This window comes from Rattus norvegicus, chromosome 1 (assembly GCF_036323735.1).
Source record: "Rattus norvegicus strain BN/NHsdMcwi chromosome 1, GRCr8, whole genome shotgun sequence".
In the NCBI taxonomy this organism is placed as follows: domain Eukaryota; kingdom Metazoa; phylum Chordata; class Mammalia; order Rodentia; family Muridae; genus Rattus; species Rattus norvegicus.
In genome coordinates, this window is record NC_086019.1 from 5,354,739 (window position 1) to 5,373,291 (window position 18,553).

The window sequence follows — 18,553 nt, forward strand, 5'->3', positions numbered from 1 at the left end:
GAGTAAAGCTGGTTTCCTAGGTGATTCCTAAGACCAACGATCTAATGGTTTCCCTAAATATATCTAATCAAATTTTTTACATCTAACCTCTGAGTGGGATTTCCCATCATAAGTTTCAAGATTCATAGGAACATAGAGTGATTTGTCCCCTTGGAAGTTCAGTGTAGAGTATTTTAGGACTCAAGTTTCTGTCTAGGCGACTAGAGATAAGAAAAATACCGTGACGTTCTAGAGGTCCTTCCAATGAAGCAAACAGAAGTGATACCTTTCACTGTAAAATATTTTTCATTCAACCATTTTTCAGCATTAAATGGGTAGCTAATGGATGACATTTAAAAAAAAATAAATACAACATGTTTGTTAATTTGCAGATAGTTTCATGGAGGCATTTACTATATTTTGATTATATTCATCCTCATTCATCTTCTTAATTTTTCTTCATAGATTCACCCTCCTTGTTCCCCCATAGAGAACACTTTAAAGAGTGAATTAACACTGAGATATGTTTGTGTGCTGCTTGACCTTATAAACCCTCATGAAAACAGTTTTACTCCCCAGCCTTACTGAACCATGATTAATAAAGTTTATGTATGTCTAAGGTATACAATAGGATGAGTTGATATAAGTGATCATAGTGAAATGATAGTTAAAACAAAGATAGGGAATGTATCCATCATCTTATATCATTATCCTCCCTTTTTTGGTGAGAATACAACTTCTCTAGTCTCTTCACAACCCTGAGTATGTACTATTTTCTTGTATCTAAAGTTACCAGGCTGCACATTAGATCTTCAGAACATATTCATTCTATAGTTAAATGTTCATTGTCATTGACAGACATCTCATCTCTCTTATATCCCATCTCTGGTAACCAAATCCTATTCTCTGTAAATCTGATCCTCCAGAGTCTATCTTAAAGTTTGGTTCCTGTCTTCTGTCATAAGAGCCACCCAGTCCAATGTCACATTGTGAGTGGTAATAGTAACCTCATTTTCAAAGTGCAATACTATTCCCACTCAGCCTTGTGTTTAAGTCTTTAATTTCAAGTTAATTTTTGTTTATGGCTTAAGATGAAGATGTAATTTCATCCCTTCCCATATGGAGATCTTGTCAACACTATTCATTAAAGAGTTGACCATATTGTGTTGTGTAGTCTTGATGACTGGAAAATTGATCAGCCGTACATGTAAGACTTACTTCTGGTCTCACTATTATTTCCCATTGGTCTCTCTGTCTATTTTCATGCCATTGCCAAAATATTTTGATGTCTTACCTCTGCAATGCAATTTGAAATAAAGAAGTATGATGCTTCTAATATTGTTATTCTTTGCTAAGATTGCTGTGAGAAATTTAGATCTTCTATGGCTCCATCTGAGTTTTATGGTTATTTTGTTTGTTTGTTTCTCTGAAATATGCCATTGTTGTTTAGATAAAGGATACAATGAATATGTGCATAATTTTGGGTGAATCCAAACATCCTATCAATGTCAGTTCTCTAAGACCACCAGTACAGGGTATTTTTCTATTGTGTATTTAATTTCTTTCATTAGTATTTTGAAGCTTTGAGTATATAGTTAATGATACAGCATATCATTAATTTCTTTCGTCAAGTTTATTTGTTAGCATTTTATTCTTTTGATTCTATTATTTTTTAAGGGTTTATTTATTTTATATATGTGAGAATAGTGTCATTGTCTTCAGACACAGCAGAAGAGGGAATCAGATCCCATTATAGAAAGTTGTGAGCCACCATGTGGTTGCTGGGAATTGACCTTAGGACCTCTGGAAGAGCAGTCAGTGCTCTTAACTACTGAGCCATCTCTCCAGTCCCTTTTGAATCTATAATTACTAATATCACTTTATTAATTCCTTCTGGGTAGGTTGCTGTTAGTATGAATAAACAACAGATTTTTGTAAGGTAAATTTGGATCACCAACTTTATTGAACTCACTTATTATTTCTTACAGTTTTGTTTGAGTGGAATACTTAGGGCTTTGTATTTAATAGATTCATGCCTTCCACAAATGGATACATTTTATATCTTTTTCAATACTGATAACTTTTATTTCTTTCTTTCATCTAAAACTATACTGATATCAGGTAAGATGGTGAAATACAGGTGCAAATTCAAAAATAAGCTTATGTGTCAGGGGCTGCCCCAGAAAGGTCAGGTACTGAGGTGGGACACATCAATGGAAAACCAAAGATTGATGATCTCTGGCCTTTAACTCTAACTGCTCTGGGGCCCAGAAGCTGATGACTTTTGACAATTTCACTAACAAAGGGTTAGAAAGGAACAAAGAAAGAAAGATAGAAAGTTAGACACACACAAACACACACACACACACACTTGTTGGGTCCAACTACCTGTTTCATCCATTTCAAAAGTGTGCATGCATTCTTCTATACATATACACATACCTACATATGAAAGTAGACAGACATCTATACATTTGGTGGATGGAGCAGAACCCCACCTGTAGTAGTGGTAGGAAAGGCATATTAACATCAAGAAGCAATTCTGGGGCACAGTCTCTGGGGCTGTGGTTCTCCAAGCTGCAACTATGGCAGCCACACAAAACAGTGGGATATCTCCAGGAAACTTACTTGCTTGCCATAGTCTTTCCTAGATGGCTTCTGTCACTTATGTAAACATGGTCTATTTATTTTAATGGAAGGACTATGGTAGCTAAAAGCAGAAATAATACAAGTATGTATCAACTTATGGGTGGATAAAGAACATATGGCTTGGCCCTGCAATGGAATATTATTTGATAATGGAAAAGAAGGAAGACCTATGCTACAATGTGGATGCACTTGGAAGACATTTTGAATGAAAGAAGCCCATTATAAAAATTACATGGATTATGATCTCACTCACAGGACACGTCCACAACAAGCAAATCCTGAGAGAAAAGCCAGTTACTGATTACCTAGCAGCTGTAGCGTTAGGCAGGGAATAGGCATAGTCTTCCCCTGGGTGTTTTGAAGTTGTTCTAAAATTAGATTATGGTGATGGTTGTACATCTGTCAAATATACTAAAAACATTAACTTATAGACCGTAGGCAGGTGAGGTTATGACAGCTGTCTCTGAACAATACTAGTAGGAAATGGAGCAGCAGCAGATTTCCCTTGTCATGCAGTGTGTTCCCGTCTCCCAGGCATGTGCAGTCACTACAGTGTTACTCCCAAGGAATCTTAGAGTGGTGAGCGACTCCTGCTTATACTTCAGGATCCAAGGCTGCAATGAAGGCATGACCACCACCAGATGGGAACAGTGCTAAACACTGGGTTCCTTCCTCATCACACTAGAGAAGCTTCACCTGCTCTTTCCAAAACTCTGTTATCTTCGTGACCCATGAGGGAACTGGAGGGAGATAGCCCACTGTTCTGCATGACTGCCATAGGTGCAGCCTGGAGAGGCACAGCCCCAGAGACTGCCTCAGGATAGTTGCCTTTCCTGTCACTATTACATTCTTCCAGCCACATAATTACTGGGCATTCTAGAACTTTCTTCCTTTTCTTCTTTCTCTTACCTATGTCTTTCTCTCTCCACCCTTTCAGTAGAACATACACTTATCAAGTATTAAAATGTATCAACCAACCAGACCCCCCAGAGCTCCCAGGGACTAAATCACCAACCAAAGAGTACACATGGAGGGACCCATGGCTCAACTGCATATGTAGCAGAGAATGGCCTTATCTGACATCAATGGGAGAGGAGGCCATTGATTCTCTGAAGGCTTGATGCCCCAGTATAGGAGAAAGCTAGGGTAGTGAGGTGGGAGTGGATGGGTGGGGGAGCACCTTCATAGAAGCAGGGTAGAATATGGGGTTTGCAAAGAGAAAAACCAGGAAGGGGATAACATTTGAAATATAAATAAATAAAATAATCGATAAAAAATTAAAAAAGAAAACATTAGTCTAGCTTATTAATATGACGTATCCTCTCTGCCCTCGACTCATTGAAGGCACACTGCATATTAATTATACACTAGACTGTGGTTAGCACTGAGGGGCCAGAGATCAATGACCTAATTTTTATCAAGAAGAAGCTTTCATTCAATGCAAAGTGATAGATAGATCGGTAGACTTTCATGGGACCAGCTCACTGCCAAAGAATGGAACAGGTACCAGGAGGTATAACTAATTTTAGTCAGAAGAGTTAGGTGGTGTCCAAATCCATATTGTCAATTGGCTTCAAAAATTTCTAAGGCATCATGAATCGAATTCCAAAGTTAAAGAGCCAAGCACGGGATCTTACAGTTAGTTAACCTGCTTTCATAAGGGACACTACTGTTAAGCCATGAAAATTTGAATAGAAATGTGCTGCAAGTGGAAATTTTTGTGAAAGGAACCAGAGTGCAAGGACCCTAAAAAGTGAAGGTAGCTTTAAAGATTCATCACTTCCTGTTTCTTTTTCTCATTTTGGTTTTAAGACACAGTAGGCTGGCCTCAAAACTCTTTATATCCTAAGTTGGTTGCAAAGCTGTAATCCTCCTGCCTCGGGCTTTTGAGTGCCTGAATTACAAGCATCTTCAACTATGTCAGGTCTAGGACTCTGCATTTCTAAAATCACAAAATAGAACTCTGTGTGCACATGTCCATGTGTGCGTTCCTGGGTTCATACGCCCGTGTGTGCATGCGTGGACGAGGTCGGTATGGAATGTCATTTTCAATTAGGTTCCACCTTATTTTTTAGGCAAGGATCTCTTCCTGAGCCAAGTAGGCCATCAGCTTTACAAGCTGTGAGGATCTGCCCGTCATCACCTCTAAGCACTGGGGTTCCAGGTGCAAACCAAGGAGCTTGGGTTTTATGTGGGGATCGAACTCTGGCCTTCGTGATTTACTAGCAAGTGCTCCACCCACTGAACCATCTTTCCAGCTGGGAATCTTTTTCATAGGAAAACAAACAGCAGCCCCATATAATGTGTAAAAAGAACAAAGTCAAAAACTCCCAAATAGGTCAAATAAAATTCAAACCAAGCAGAACACTCCACTTCCTAAGAATGCTGGGGCTTCTTACAGCATGGTCTTTGCATGTGGCTACAAGGTTCCTATTTTTCCAGATGAAAACCCTATATGATACTCAGAGTGGGTGAGCAAGCTGGGCTCTGAGGTGTGCTGTTTGCACTCCAGGCTGTGCTGTCACTAACACTATTGCCTATTCAAGGTGTGTGCTGTCGTTACATCAATTTGTCCCTCTCTCCTGAAGGAGGGCTGTGTCAGTTACTGAACGTTTGGTGACACCACTCAGATTTGTCCAGTACCAACCAGCAAATTGAAGTGAAATGAAGAGGGAAACGTTTAATTTTCAGGACTGGAGGCTGTGAACCCTGACTTTGGGTGGCTACTAGTGACTCACACCCGGACTCTGATGTCCACATGCCCCAACAGAAATTACCCACTACCCTGTCTTTGCTCTTCAGCTGTTTTCCCTCACTCGTCATCAGGGATTTCTGTTGATCTCTCTAGAGGCAGCAGACAGTTCCTCTATAGCTGTCTCCATATAGAGAGCCTGTCATCACCTTTATTCTCAACTTGGGTCCTGGGCTCTGTCATTTCTTGCAGAACCTTGCTTGGTCCAGAATGACATCTTAGGAATCTTGCTTTTCAACTTTCCCTTATGCCATGGGCTCATGTTTGCTTAACAACTGTGTAAACTTATTTGATCACCTTTTAGAGTTCATGTGAAGGCAGACAGACTACTTGTCCTCTAGGGCATTTTATTAGATGGTTACCCTCAAGTCACATTATTGTTCTGGGGACTCAAATAGAATGCAGGAGAATTCCAACTTTTAAAACTTTCAAAATCAGAAAAAACAAAATTTGCCATTCTGTTTTAATATCTTTAAAGCGACCGAACACAAGAAAGCCACCAGACAGGAATCAATCTAATTTTTTTTTCTGAGAGTGATCGAAAGGCAGCATAAAAAGATGTCAGTCAGACAGACAGACGACTGCTATTTCAGATTTGCAACCGGAAAACAAGGCCAGGCTGTGGCTCCCGGTGTGAAATTGCAAAGCTTCTCTATAGTTCAAGAGATCTCACTGGAAGAGCTTCCTTATTTTATTTCACAGTCAATCCCCTGCATCTCGCAACCCACAGTAATTGCCATATGTGATGGGAGCCAGCCAAAGGCAGGGATGGAGTTAGAAACCTGCAGATGCTCCTTTTCCAAACATTTAAAAAAAAAAAAGGCTGAACCGCTTTTTTATCAAGATTTATAAATCCTGGTTGCTCTAGGATGAGGAGGCAGTTTGTAAGAGCAAAGTGTATCATGGGTGGCGAAATACTGAATACTCTTTAGCACCGTCCAGCACCTCTTCCTCCAGCCATCTTCTCTCTGGTGTTCCCACCTCCCACATCTCCACGTTATTGTTAGTTATTGCTGCCTTGACTCTGTCTGCTGGCCTCGGGCGTTCTTTCATTTTCTTGCAGTTTCTATGGGTCTCATCCCATTAAAATTTATCTTTTATATTTCCAGACACCAATAAAAAGAGAGATTTCATGTCCAAGTGCATACTGGGTTTAATATTGGAGAACCTGCTTTACGTACACCGATTTCTGAATTCTTTTCATTTAAGCAGACAGCTACAGAGACAGATCGTCTTGATGTACTACAGTGCATGTAGAAACAGGAATTTAGGCAGTGTGTGGCGACCGCATGACTTCATCTCAGGCTACATTACAGGGAAGACCATTAACCCTTTGCCTGATGAGATTAAGCTTCGATCTTCAAAAGTAAAAGCTCGTGTTGTAAATAGGTCGAACCATTAATTATCCAAATGGCATCATTTGATGTTTTTGTTAGTCTGTTTTATCATTCATATCAATGTTCAGATAATATAAAAAATTATACATCTTCAGTATTTACAGTACAAGTTTTTGATATGAGAGATTCCCAGTGTTTCTTCACAAAGCAATATATACACTTAATAGAAAATCCCCACATTCTGGTAATAAAACAGCTCTCAGCTTTTACAAAGCAATATCCTTTATTTTCCAAAAATGGATTAGTTTGGAAGCTACCAACAGTGGTATGATATCTTAATGTTGAAGGGCAGCCAGTGAGGCTATCTATGTCTTTGTCTCCTACCTGGTCACCAATCAGTACTGTGCTGTGGAAAGTGATAACACTTCTCTTGGTTTCTAGATATTTTGAGCTCATGCTAGGATCTTTGAAGCTTTTCAAGCCATGCATCCTTCCAAGAATTATATTGACAAAATTCTATGTTATATAATGCAGGCATTGTAGCACCATAGTTAACGGAGCCAGTTCTGGCTTTAGCCTGGCCTCTGCCTTTCTCTGTTTCCTACTTCCACAAGCTCGAGAGAGTTACTAAGTTTTTCTAAGCTCTAATTCTTTACCTATTAAGGGATGGAAGTGGGGGATAACCTACTTTCTAGAGCCATTGACAATTTTAATTTATGTAAATAGACTTAATTTAGTATCCAGTACTTATCAGCCCTTCAGTAAACAACAGACTGAAAAAAAATTAATGGAACTACAAAAGCACCATATTTAACACAATGACCTATACCAGTGTTTGACTTCATGCTCATGTTTGGCAAGCGAACAATTAAAGGTTGTTTAAATTTTTTCTTCTGGGGGAGAAAATGAGGGGTCAGATGTTGGAAATTTCGTGTTGAATATGTTGGGGAATGTCTGGTTGCTAGATGCCATTCTTCAAGACTGATGGTATTCATAGCATGATAAAAGTTTAAATGGGTCCTAAAATAAGATTCTATTCTGACATGGTTTATCTCAGTCTTTCTCAAACTTCTGAGTCTTGGTCACTGTTCTATTACTGTAAAGAGATGCCATGACCATGGAAACCCTTATAAAAGAACAATCTAATTGGGGGCTGGCTTACAGTTCATTGGCTTATTCTATTATCATCACACAGGTGGTACAAAGCAAGACATGGTGTTGGAGAGGTAGCCAAGAGTTCCATATTCAGATAAGAAGGCATTGGAATGAGAGAAACTGCACCTGGCTTGAGTATTTGAAACCCTAAAACCTACTCCCCCAGTGATACACTCCCTCTAACAAGGCCACAGTTACCTTGACCTAGCCATACCTTCCAATCTTTCTTAAGTAGTGCCACTCCCTAAGGCCAAGCATTCAAATCTGTGAGCCTATTGGGGGACGTTCTTACTCAAAACGCCACATTTTAACACTGTTAAAATTTCTCCTGATTTTTTTCCTCAAAATTTCCCCCCATTTTTCCTTCTGCTGTCTACTTTCCCTTTCAAATCCCATTAATTTACCTAAGACTTGGCATCCCTCGATGCACTTTGGGAAATGATCGTGTGGTTTGCATTCCTTTTTCTTCTCTAAATATCATCCCTCCTTTAGAAACTGTTTCCTTAACTAGTCAGTCACTGAATGTAGTAGATGTTAGGATATAGCTACAGTTTCCAAATACACACAACAATAGCCTTGCAAGGTGAATCAACTTGGTAATATCCTTTGCTTAGGTTGACAGAGTATAAATCACGGCCAATCCAACGAACTTCACACCGAACACCAACTACCATAATTATGTTTATAGTTGAAGTACCAAGACTCCTTGGCAGGACCACAGTGTCCACAGTCACACTGGAAGGATACAGTAGTGTGTCTTTCAAGTCATTTTGTTTTTCATTGAGTCATGGTTGGTTGACATCCTTTAATCATTCCATTAAGGAATTTAACAGAGGGCAATGGAAGCGATTGGGAAATTTGAAGAACCACAGAAGTGATGCACCAAAGGCCATTATTCCTGGCAGAGAATGATGGGAGTAAAGTTTACCTAACACATGCTGGGTTAGAACACTTCCTGACACAAGCAGATACCCACACATGTAACACTCGGACCACCTTAGACTCCTTCTCCTTCAGGCAACGCAAAAACACCCACACAACTTGATTACTTTCTTTTTTGCCTTATTTTCTTGACAAACAGTGTTTTTGGCCCCACAGACACTAATTATTACCAGAAACACGGACTACAGGGGCAGGAAATGGAAAATAGCCAAGCAAGAAATAAAACTGAATGAAAAAAACAACTCCTGGGAAACTAAGACATAAGAGCCAAACACAACTCAGAGAAGGGAAAGTTGACTCTGGGCTAAAAGTGTCCAGTTTCTTCCCCAAGCATCAGTGTTTCGGTGTTTATAGAAATTAGTATACACATTTTAAGGGAAAAAAAACTTAACTCAGAAAAGAACATCAGAACATTTCTCAAATACAAGCGATATGCCTGGAAAGAAAGCCACACTTTAACTTGGGGAAATAACTGGTTGAAAGTTCCTGACCTGAACGACTCTGACCAAGCCACAAGGATGGTTTGTTTCTGTAGAGGTTTATGTGTTGCGGGTAATTTGGGGCCCGTTTTCCCAATCAATGACTCCTGTGGCTAGTATTTTCACATTTAAAATGTACATTAAGGCAGAAATAGCACTCTCGTTTTTCTCCCCTAAACCAGTTGCTTAATGGGATTTTGTTCCACCGGAAAAGGCACACAAATAAAGACCAGTATTTGATGCGACTGGTACTGCATCATAGCTAGAAACAACAATACGCTGCAAAGGCCGTTTGTATAACATATTGCGAGCTACCAGCTGTTTTTCTGATCTACAGAGCAAAGCCCACGCTGAGAGGTAGCTGCCCAGGAGGCAGGGGCTCATTCTGATTTGATCCACCAGCTCTCTCCCAGTGGATCAGATGGTATCTCAGCTCCGAAATCAGCATTGCTAACCCATCCTCATCTGTCGCCTCACAGGACAAGAGCTGCAAGAAATATGGAGGGAAATTGTTTCTGTTAGGAGATAGCTAGATTTATTTCTGTTCTTTAAAAAAAAAGCCACCATGTACATTGGGAATATTAAAATGATACCTAACAGGAGAAGGTATTCATCCCGTTCTGCCCAAATAGTGACAAAGCCTATAGCATAACACAGTATTTCGGCTTTCAGCTTTATTCACAGCCTGCCTTGGACTGGGCTCACTGAGTGTTTCAATGGATGTGGAGGAGACACGTTCTCTCAAAAGCTGTCACCCAGAGATACCTCGGGGAGTGACTGCCATTGTTGTCTCTGTGTCTGAGAACTGCCAGTTCACAAGGATCCTTTTCAATGTGGGGAATCAGATTCATGGACTTCTCTGTGTTTTTATTTATTCTCCAATCACTTTAAATTGAAAGACCACAACCATTTTGGGGAAAGCAATTTCAATTTTGAACTCATTTTCCAAGCCCTGAATAAAGTGCTTTCACTTACCAGAAAGCTCCATCCTCCTCCTGAGAGGTCATTAGCCTTCTGCCCTTTGGTTTCTTCACATGAACAGCAGGACACTGACTTCCAGAAAGTGTTTGCAAAGCTCACTGATGCAAAACAGCCTCTCCAAAGCCTGGGCTCACAGTAAAAGCCTTGGGTTCCAATCACAAATCATATATGCCATCCATCCATCTATCCATCCATCCATCCATCCATCCATTCATCCATCCATCCATCCATCCACCTATCCATCCATCCAAGTGTTTATTGCATATCTGTTAAGTATAGCCAGGAGCAAATGGACAAGCTCCTCACTACCCCTTTCTATGTAGGATAGAGGCTGGATCATTTGTATGCTATATTAGCCCAACAACACTGTGATTGGCTGGTAATTATTATTGCTGTTATTTTTTTAAGGCTTAATACTGCTCAGAGTATTATCAGTTTTGCTCAGAGTACATCCTGTATCATGAAAACATTCAGAGGTAGCATCTCCAGTTTAAGTACATAAGATACATTTCCAAAAGCAAGCAGGATACTTGGCCTCTAAGTCACAGCCTGCCAGAGGCTCTTACACAGCAGAGTATCTTTACTTGGGGGAAAAACCATAAATATACCTGATATATCATAATACTGGATATAGGACTGGAAGGAAAAGATGTTTGTGTGATAAATCACTAACCAGGGATTTCATTCAATAAGAAAGTAAAGTCAAGCCTGTGGTTCTTAGAATGTAATTGAAAGGTAATACTAGATGAAAAGTCTGATTAGTAAAATAATAAATAAATAAATAAGTTCTAGAGACATGGTGGCATGCGCCACTTGGGAATAACAGGTCATTAGAAGCTTTTAAGATTCTTGTAACCGATGACATCTTGGGGGTTCCTCTCAGTCCTGGCTTGACCCTCATCATTCCCTTTCCTGCTCTGCTTTTTGCAAGCGAGTGGGTTGCAGTACAATATAGCTTGACATTATTACCTGAGATATTGGTTCAGTTCAATTGTTATGCAAGCAATGTGACTGCAAATGACAGCTGCGAGTAGGGATGCTACCGAGAAAGGAGGAAAATTCGAGCCACGTCCACTCCCTGCTGCCAGAGGCTTAATCTGAAATAACATCTGTGAAGGAACATGTGATGGTCTGATCCAACAATGCATTTGATGGGCAAAGTATCTGTAATGAAAATTCTAGTCCAAGGGAATCGGGAAGTAGGAGGGCCCACCTCTGCCAGGGCACCCTCACCACTACACCTCTGTGACCATACCCTTGCCACCCGACCTCTGTCAACGCTTTCAGAAAGGGGAGAGGAGGAATCTGCACTTCACACTGTTCTTCCAAATCAGGATTCCAATCCCGGGGTTATTTTGCTCCCATGTGTGCACAATTACTTAAACCCATTTATGGTCTCAAGAGAGCTTACAAAATGTTCACCTCTGTGTAACCTTGACTCAGACAAGCACTTAATTTAAAAAGCTGTTTTGTAATCAGTGCCTGTGAATACACATGAGGTATAATCTTTTGGTTCTTTTTTTTTTTTTTATCCTTTCAAAAGAAATTAGCGCACTGCATCAGAAAATGTATTTAAAGGGGATTGCAGATCATAAGAATGGCTGGTGTTGAGAGACGGGACACTAATAAAAATGTAACAGAGGGATGCACCCTGGGAAACATCTCCTGATGCACAAATCCATAGCCTGCCTCTGTCTGCTTTTATGGATTTTCTTAGGATAAAAACACAGGGGGGAGAAACAGTGTGCATGGTCCTGCATGTGTGCATGTGTAAATGCATGTGTGCATGTGTGCACGTGTGCGCATGTGAACTGTACCTATTCAAGTATCTATATTCATTTGGATGCAAAGATTCGCGGGTGAGTTCCTTGGGAGTTGACTGTTTCTCCCTTGCCTCAGCAGGTGCTGCTAAGATACCTCTAGGCTTGATAATGCGTCTATTATCGGCAGCCACTCCCTGTATATTAAGGAGACCCCAGCTGCCTAACTGTTGAGGGAGGTTACATTAGTGATGGCATTATTAGTGATATGCAAGCTCCCATTTTTATACTTATCACAGCCCAAGGTTTCAGAGCGCCGGGTGCAAAGTGGGCACTCAGTACAAATGATCTTTGTGGAAGAGAAAAAGACAGAAAATGGATCCTAATGCACAGTGCTCTGCGTAGCAGACAACACAGCAGCTATACCTGAAAAGCTATAGTAGCACTGTCTACTCTCTCAAGAGGGTTATGATAGTCATCAGCTCAATAAGGGGGGGGATCTGTTTAACTCTTTGAGGAGTATCCTCAGATCTTGTTTCAGAGATTGGACATGAGAGATTGAACGAGCGATTAATAGATACCATGGTGATGTGCGTAAATCTTAATTATAATAGGTAAAAAGTAGAGGGTGGTGTTGGAGGTTTTTAAAGGTAACCATGCACCTTTGGTTCACATCCTATTTGAATCAGTAACATGAAGAACAGGAACCAAGTATCCAGGAGGAAATGAAGATGGGTCCAAAAAACAGCAAGTCAGTCGGTATCAGCCAGTGGAACATCAGTTGTCCCAATATCCTTGCGGTCTATGGCTCTCCAGCAGCCCTGAACCTTTTTAGATCTTGTTGTCTCCTTCATTCCCAACTCACAGCATCTGTACAAAATCATGTCCCTGGAAGAGCATAGGAGCTTCCCAGTAGCATCCTGGCCCACTTCCTCAGTTGATATTTGCTCCTACCTACTCCATTTCCCTCTATGGGTCAACTAAGCCTTGTTTGGATCAATTTCCTGCTTCTAGATCTTCACTATAATTTCCATTTACTGATCAAGTGCCTAGATTCAGACATGACTTCCTGTTCAGTACTGTGGGGTAATATCTGTTCGGAAAGGGGTCTATCAAGAAACAGAAAGCATGTTCAAAGTGAGTAATGTAAGTTCATCACACAGACTAGAAAATATAAGAAACAGTGGAAGGACCAGGCAAGGATAAAGAACTGGGGTCCTGCTTTAGAGAAGAAGAGAGAGGGCTGCATCTAGCTCATAGCAACCTCATGTCTCACTCACCTTCCCCTGCACACTACCTGCTGGTGCTTCATATTTCCAAAAGACCAACGCAGGTCAGAGGGAGAGGGCTGACTTGATCTTGAGGTAGAACACAGAAGAGGGTAAAAGAAGCAGCCTGAAGCACATGTCTCAGTGAACAAATAGAACCCATATCCTCTTCTTTTGTGTCCTGTCTAAACAAAACCAGAGCCTCAAATTGTAACACTGTCCCCTGTGTTGATCTCACCACGTCAACCTCCACATCCTGGGACAGACTATTGTGAGACACTGAGGACCTTCACCAGGTGTTTCCAGATGCCCTTCCCTAAGGCCACCTCACCCAGAATTACTGTTACCTTGTAAGAAAAGGATTCCTGCAAGTACCCAAATGAAGCACAGTGTGTTGCAAAGGTCTCAGGATCTAGGCTAAGAAGACCTGGTTTCAAGTTCACTTGACATGTTGAGCTATTTAACCTTGGTCATTTGACTCTCAGAACCTCAGCTGTATAGAATTCTATTCCTAATTGGATAGGGGCATTGTGAGAATCAGATGAGCATGGGTGAAGGTAATGTGACCATATTCTGTGGAATTAGGCCACATACAAGGTTTGAGGACTGAGCAGCTGCTATTGCAATAGAACCTAGCCTAGAAGCAACATGTTCTTTAAAGGTACAGAGTATATTTTTCCTTGACTTTATAACGAGAAGCTATAGATTTCTTCTCACTACCTTACTAGCATTTCTACTTACATAGACCCTGGTGTATCTTTTTGCATTCATTCCTTTGCCTTTGCTAAAGTTTCCTGTCTAAACAGCTACACCAAGCCACATTGTTGCAGTGCTGTGGAAATAGGTATTTTATGGGAATATCCTAATCTATCAGGACACATCATAACTACCAATGGAGACTCTATGCTTACAGATGCTATGTGAGTTTTTTCTAAGCCCATGTTACCCATGGGTTAAAAGCCACTGAACCCAATGTTTTATTATGCCATTCTATTCGTTTCTAGGAGAAAAGGTTTCTACATTTAATTCGAGCCCCATCTCATGAATCTGCTACTAGGGGAGGGAACAGGTAGTAATGGTACGGCTTCCTCAAGTCAGAAGGCCATCTATATGCATACTACTGACTTTGGAGATTTGAATGACATCTAAGAAAGGTGATCGGAAGTCTCTAGCACAGGAGTTTTGCTTGTGTGTTCTGAGATGACATGAACATCGGGACTTCCAAGTTAAAACCCCTCTGAAACTGAAAAGCATGGTAACAAAGACATCCTTTACAATAGCTAAGTACCTTCTAACCATCTTTCTGATGTGCTGTGAAGCACCCAGCGTCTCCACACGCAGGAGCCAAGCAAGTGGGGACCAGGTTAATGATTGTGTCCATCACTTGTCAAAGCATGCCTGATCAACAACCATATTCTTTCCCAGGCTAGTTTTTCTGAGGTGACCGATGACATTAGCAATTTTAAAAAGCCTGGGTGACTCCATTAGGAAGACTTTTTCCCAGACCGTCAACAGTTTTAGTCTCTGTGATGATTATTGTTTCTTTCTTTCTTTTTTTTTTGTCAACTTGTTGGGATTTAAAATCACCATGGAGGAAAACAAACTTCAACAAAAATAACAACTAAAAAAACCCCAAAAACCTCCATCTTCCCCCCAAAAAGCCCCACCAAACCAAACCAACCAAACTAATAAACAAAAAACCCCAACCTCTAGGTACGTCTTTGAGAAAGTCTCTAGATTAGGGGACATGGGGGCTGCCTAAGAGTGGGCAGGACCACTCCATGGGCAGGAGGGTCCCAAGTGAACTAAAGGAGAAAGCAGACTGAACATCAGAAGTTCTCTGTATTTGCTTCTTGACTGTGGACATCATGTGACCAACTATCTCACACTTCTGCCATCATGGTTCCCTTGTCATAACTGCCATAACCTACAACATTAAAAAGGTACATATTTTCCCCCCTCAGAAGAAGAACAGTGGCTATTATGAAGAAGAGAAAAAGAGAGGAGATGGACTGAAGTAAAGAAAGAAGGAAAAATGGAAGGAAAGAAAGAAGGAAGGACCTGGGTCAGTCAGAGAAGGAGGAGGGAGAGGGTGAGGCAAGGTCTTATTTAGGCCGTAGGATCTGGCTGAGAGGTGCAGACCTGTGTTCTAACAAATGTCAAGCATATTCTAGTAAACATCGTGGATTATCCACGATGCAGTACAATTTGTCAGTTGCCTTGTTCAGGAAGTGACAGAGGCACAGGAACCTGTAGAAAACACTGTAGGTCTGTGATCTACCACTGCCTCCCCCCTCCTGCCTCCCGGTGTCCTCACAACGTGTTTATGGGCTCCTGATGGATGAGAACCAGATCCTGATATCATTACCTGGGCAACATGGCAAAGGTTGAAGCATTACACCTAATACAGTTTTATATGGTGGAGATGTTGGGGGCACACTGCTTAACAATCGCTCTTTGATTTAAAGATCCACACAGTTTGCTCAGGGCTCTGGCTGGGTCTCCAGCAGCAAGTGCTGCTGCAATAAAACAGGGCCTGTGACAGATGGTTATCAGCACGAGGAGAACTCCCAAAGGGCCCAGCAAACTCTGAAGATCCAAATGGACCCAGAGTCAGTGAATTCCAGAAGTTGAGAGGCTTCCATCACTGGAGGGCAATGGGAAGTCATGAAAAACCATCTGGGAGCAAAGGTCAAAAGGCTGCAGGCTGCTCTTTCCCCATTTATTAAATGGTCTCCAACTAGGAATCAGTCTGGGGGTAATACACACAGCCATGGTCCAGTCAACAGCATACATGGGAATTCTGAACAAAGAGTGGAGGAGACGAGAGAAGAGGAGAGGAGGGGAAGGGATGGAAGAGAAGAGGAAGGGAAGGGAGGGGGGAGTGGAGAGGAGAGGAACGAAAGAATAAGGGGAGGAAAGGAAGATAAATGAAACATGAAGAGAGCAGAGAGGAAGAAGTGTGAGAGAGGGGTAGAGAAATGGAGGGAGGGAGGAGGAAAGGAGAGAGGAAAGAAAGGAGGGCTGGAGGTATTGAGAAGGGACATAGGAAAACAGAGCAGAAAGGAAGGGGAGGAGAACTCAGAGAAGGGAGAGGACTGGGAGAGTCTCTTCCACCTGAGACAGCCTTTTGAGGGGGTAAGGAGCCAACATGCATGCTGGCATTTGGACTGCATTTTGCTGCTGAGCCGGGTTCTAGTTTTTCTGAAATGAAATATTTTCTCAGCCCCCAGTTTCTTGGAGATTTTTCCTAGATAAATAACGGTGACAGCTTTTAATTTTTAAAGCTAATTCTAATTAAGGACTTCTACAATGGTCACAAGGGGGTGCCTATGTGATCCCCATTGCTTATTATCCTAAAGCATGAGAGAAATGTGTGTGCATGCATGTGTGAGTGTGTATGTGTGTATATATTATTTCTTAATTTAAGAATTAACCCTAAGGAGAAAACTATAGGAACAATTCGAAATGAATACAAATCATTCTTGAAATAAAGTGCAAACCCAGGAGTAAGATGAGCATTAATTTACCATCTCACCAAAGGAAGGCAGGCAGCGTCTTTTAATTCTGTGGTGGTTAAGTAGACAAACCCTGAGAGAAATGAGTAGAAGACTATCCAACGACAGCATCTGTGCAAAACCAGCAAGGAAGTAGGATAGCATGTTCATCCCGTGACCCCCAGAACTAGGTCACTGTAGAGAGAGGCAAAGCACATTGTCCACAGACAGGCTAATGGAGGTATGCCAGGGCATAGCTGATAAGCCACAGGGAAAGTTCACTGTCATTGTGTCCTGGGTTTTCAGATAAAGGAAGGGAGCTTGGGTTGTAGCTTCTATATTATTATTATTATTATTATTATTATTATTATTATTATTATTATTACTACTACTACTACTACTATTACTATTATCATATTTTTGTTTTTCAAGACAGTTTCTCTATGTAACAGCACTGGCTGCCCTGGGACTTGCTTTGTAAACCAGGCTGGCCTTGAACACACAGAGGTCCACCTGCCTCTGCCTCTCAAGTGCTGGGATTAAAGATGTGTGTCACCACTGCCCAGTTGTAGCTTCAATGTTTAAACAAACTATATCAGAACTACCAATGCAGTGGGAAAATCCACACTCTTGTGTGTAATGAGCATTGATTGTTATTGGATAACTAAGGCTAAGGGTAAGCAGACAATAAATACAATGCCAACTGGTTTTAGTAGCAATATTATAGCCTATGAGTTAAATACATGTGGACCCCTTGCCGCAGACATGACTATTTTCCTATTTATTTATTTACTTATTTATTTATTTATTTTATTTTTTAATTTTTTATCTTAATTAACTTGAGTATTTCTTATTTACATTTCAATTGTTATTCTACTTCCCGGTTTCCGGGCCAACATCCCCCTAACCCCTCCCCCTCCTCTTCTATATGGGTGTTCCCCTCCCCAACCTCCCCCCATTACCGCCCTCCCCCCAACAATGACCTTCACTGGGGGTTCAGTCTTGGCAGGACCAAGGGCTTCCCCTTCCACTGGTGCCCTTACTAGGCTATTCATTCAATTTGTTGAAGGAAATCCATAACATAAGCTGTTCTCTAAACGACATTAATTCTATATAGCTAAGAATGCTTGAAGTTTGGTCATCAGTCAGCTTCTGTCTAAGATGTGTTTCTCACACATCTCCACATCTCTGGAGACCTTGAAGGCAGCCTTGTGAAAGCAAATCCACACATCACTCAGCCTTCTATGTATCTGCAGGCCATCCTTGACTCAAACCACACTGCTTCATATTTTCCTAAGGTGCTTGGAGAAGGAGAGTCCTGGGAAGCTCAGGTCCCCAGGGCAGTCATGAGCAACAATGCATCTTCCAAAAGATGGGAGGAATCCAGCTATACCAGAGCAAGGACAGAGGGTATTTCAGAGCATGACAGAGAGTTGACCTACCAGTGTTGAAAAGAAACTTTTGAGACTCATATAAAGGTATAAAAGCCTCATGGAACTTCTTGTCCCTGTTGCATTTTCTCCTTAAAACCAGTCCAAAGAACTACAAATATAAATATACTCAAGTCAGAATCCTAGGACTGATACTAGCAACAGACTTGCAATCCCCATCCCTTGAATTTGAAAGTGAAGCTGTTCTTTGAACAACACATGGACGTGTCTGCCTTTGAAAACTGTGGGAAGTTCATTTTAACACAATGAGATACAGAGAGCACGGTAGAGATATGTCAACTCCCAGATGAAGAGTTAATTTAT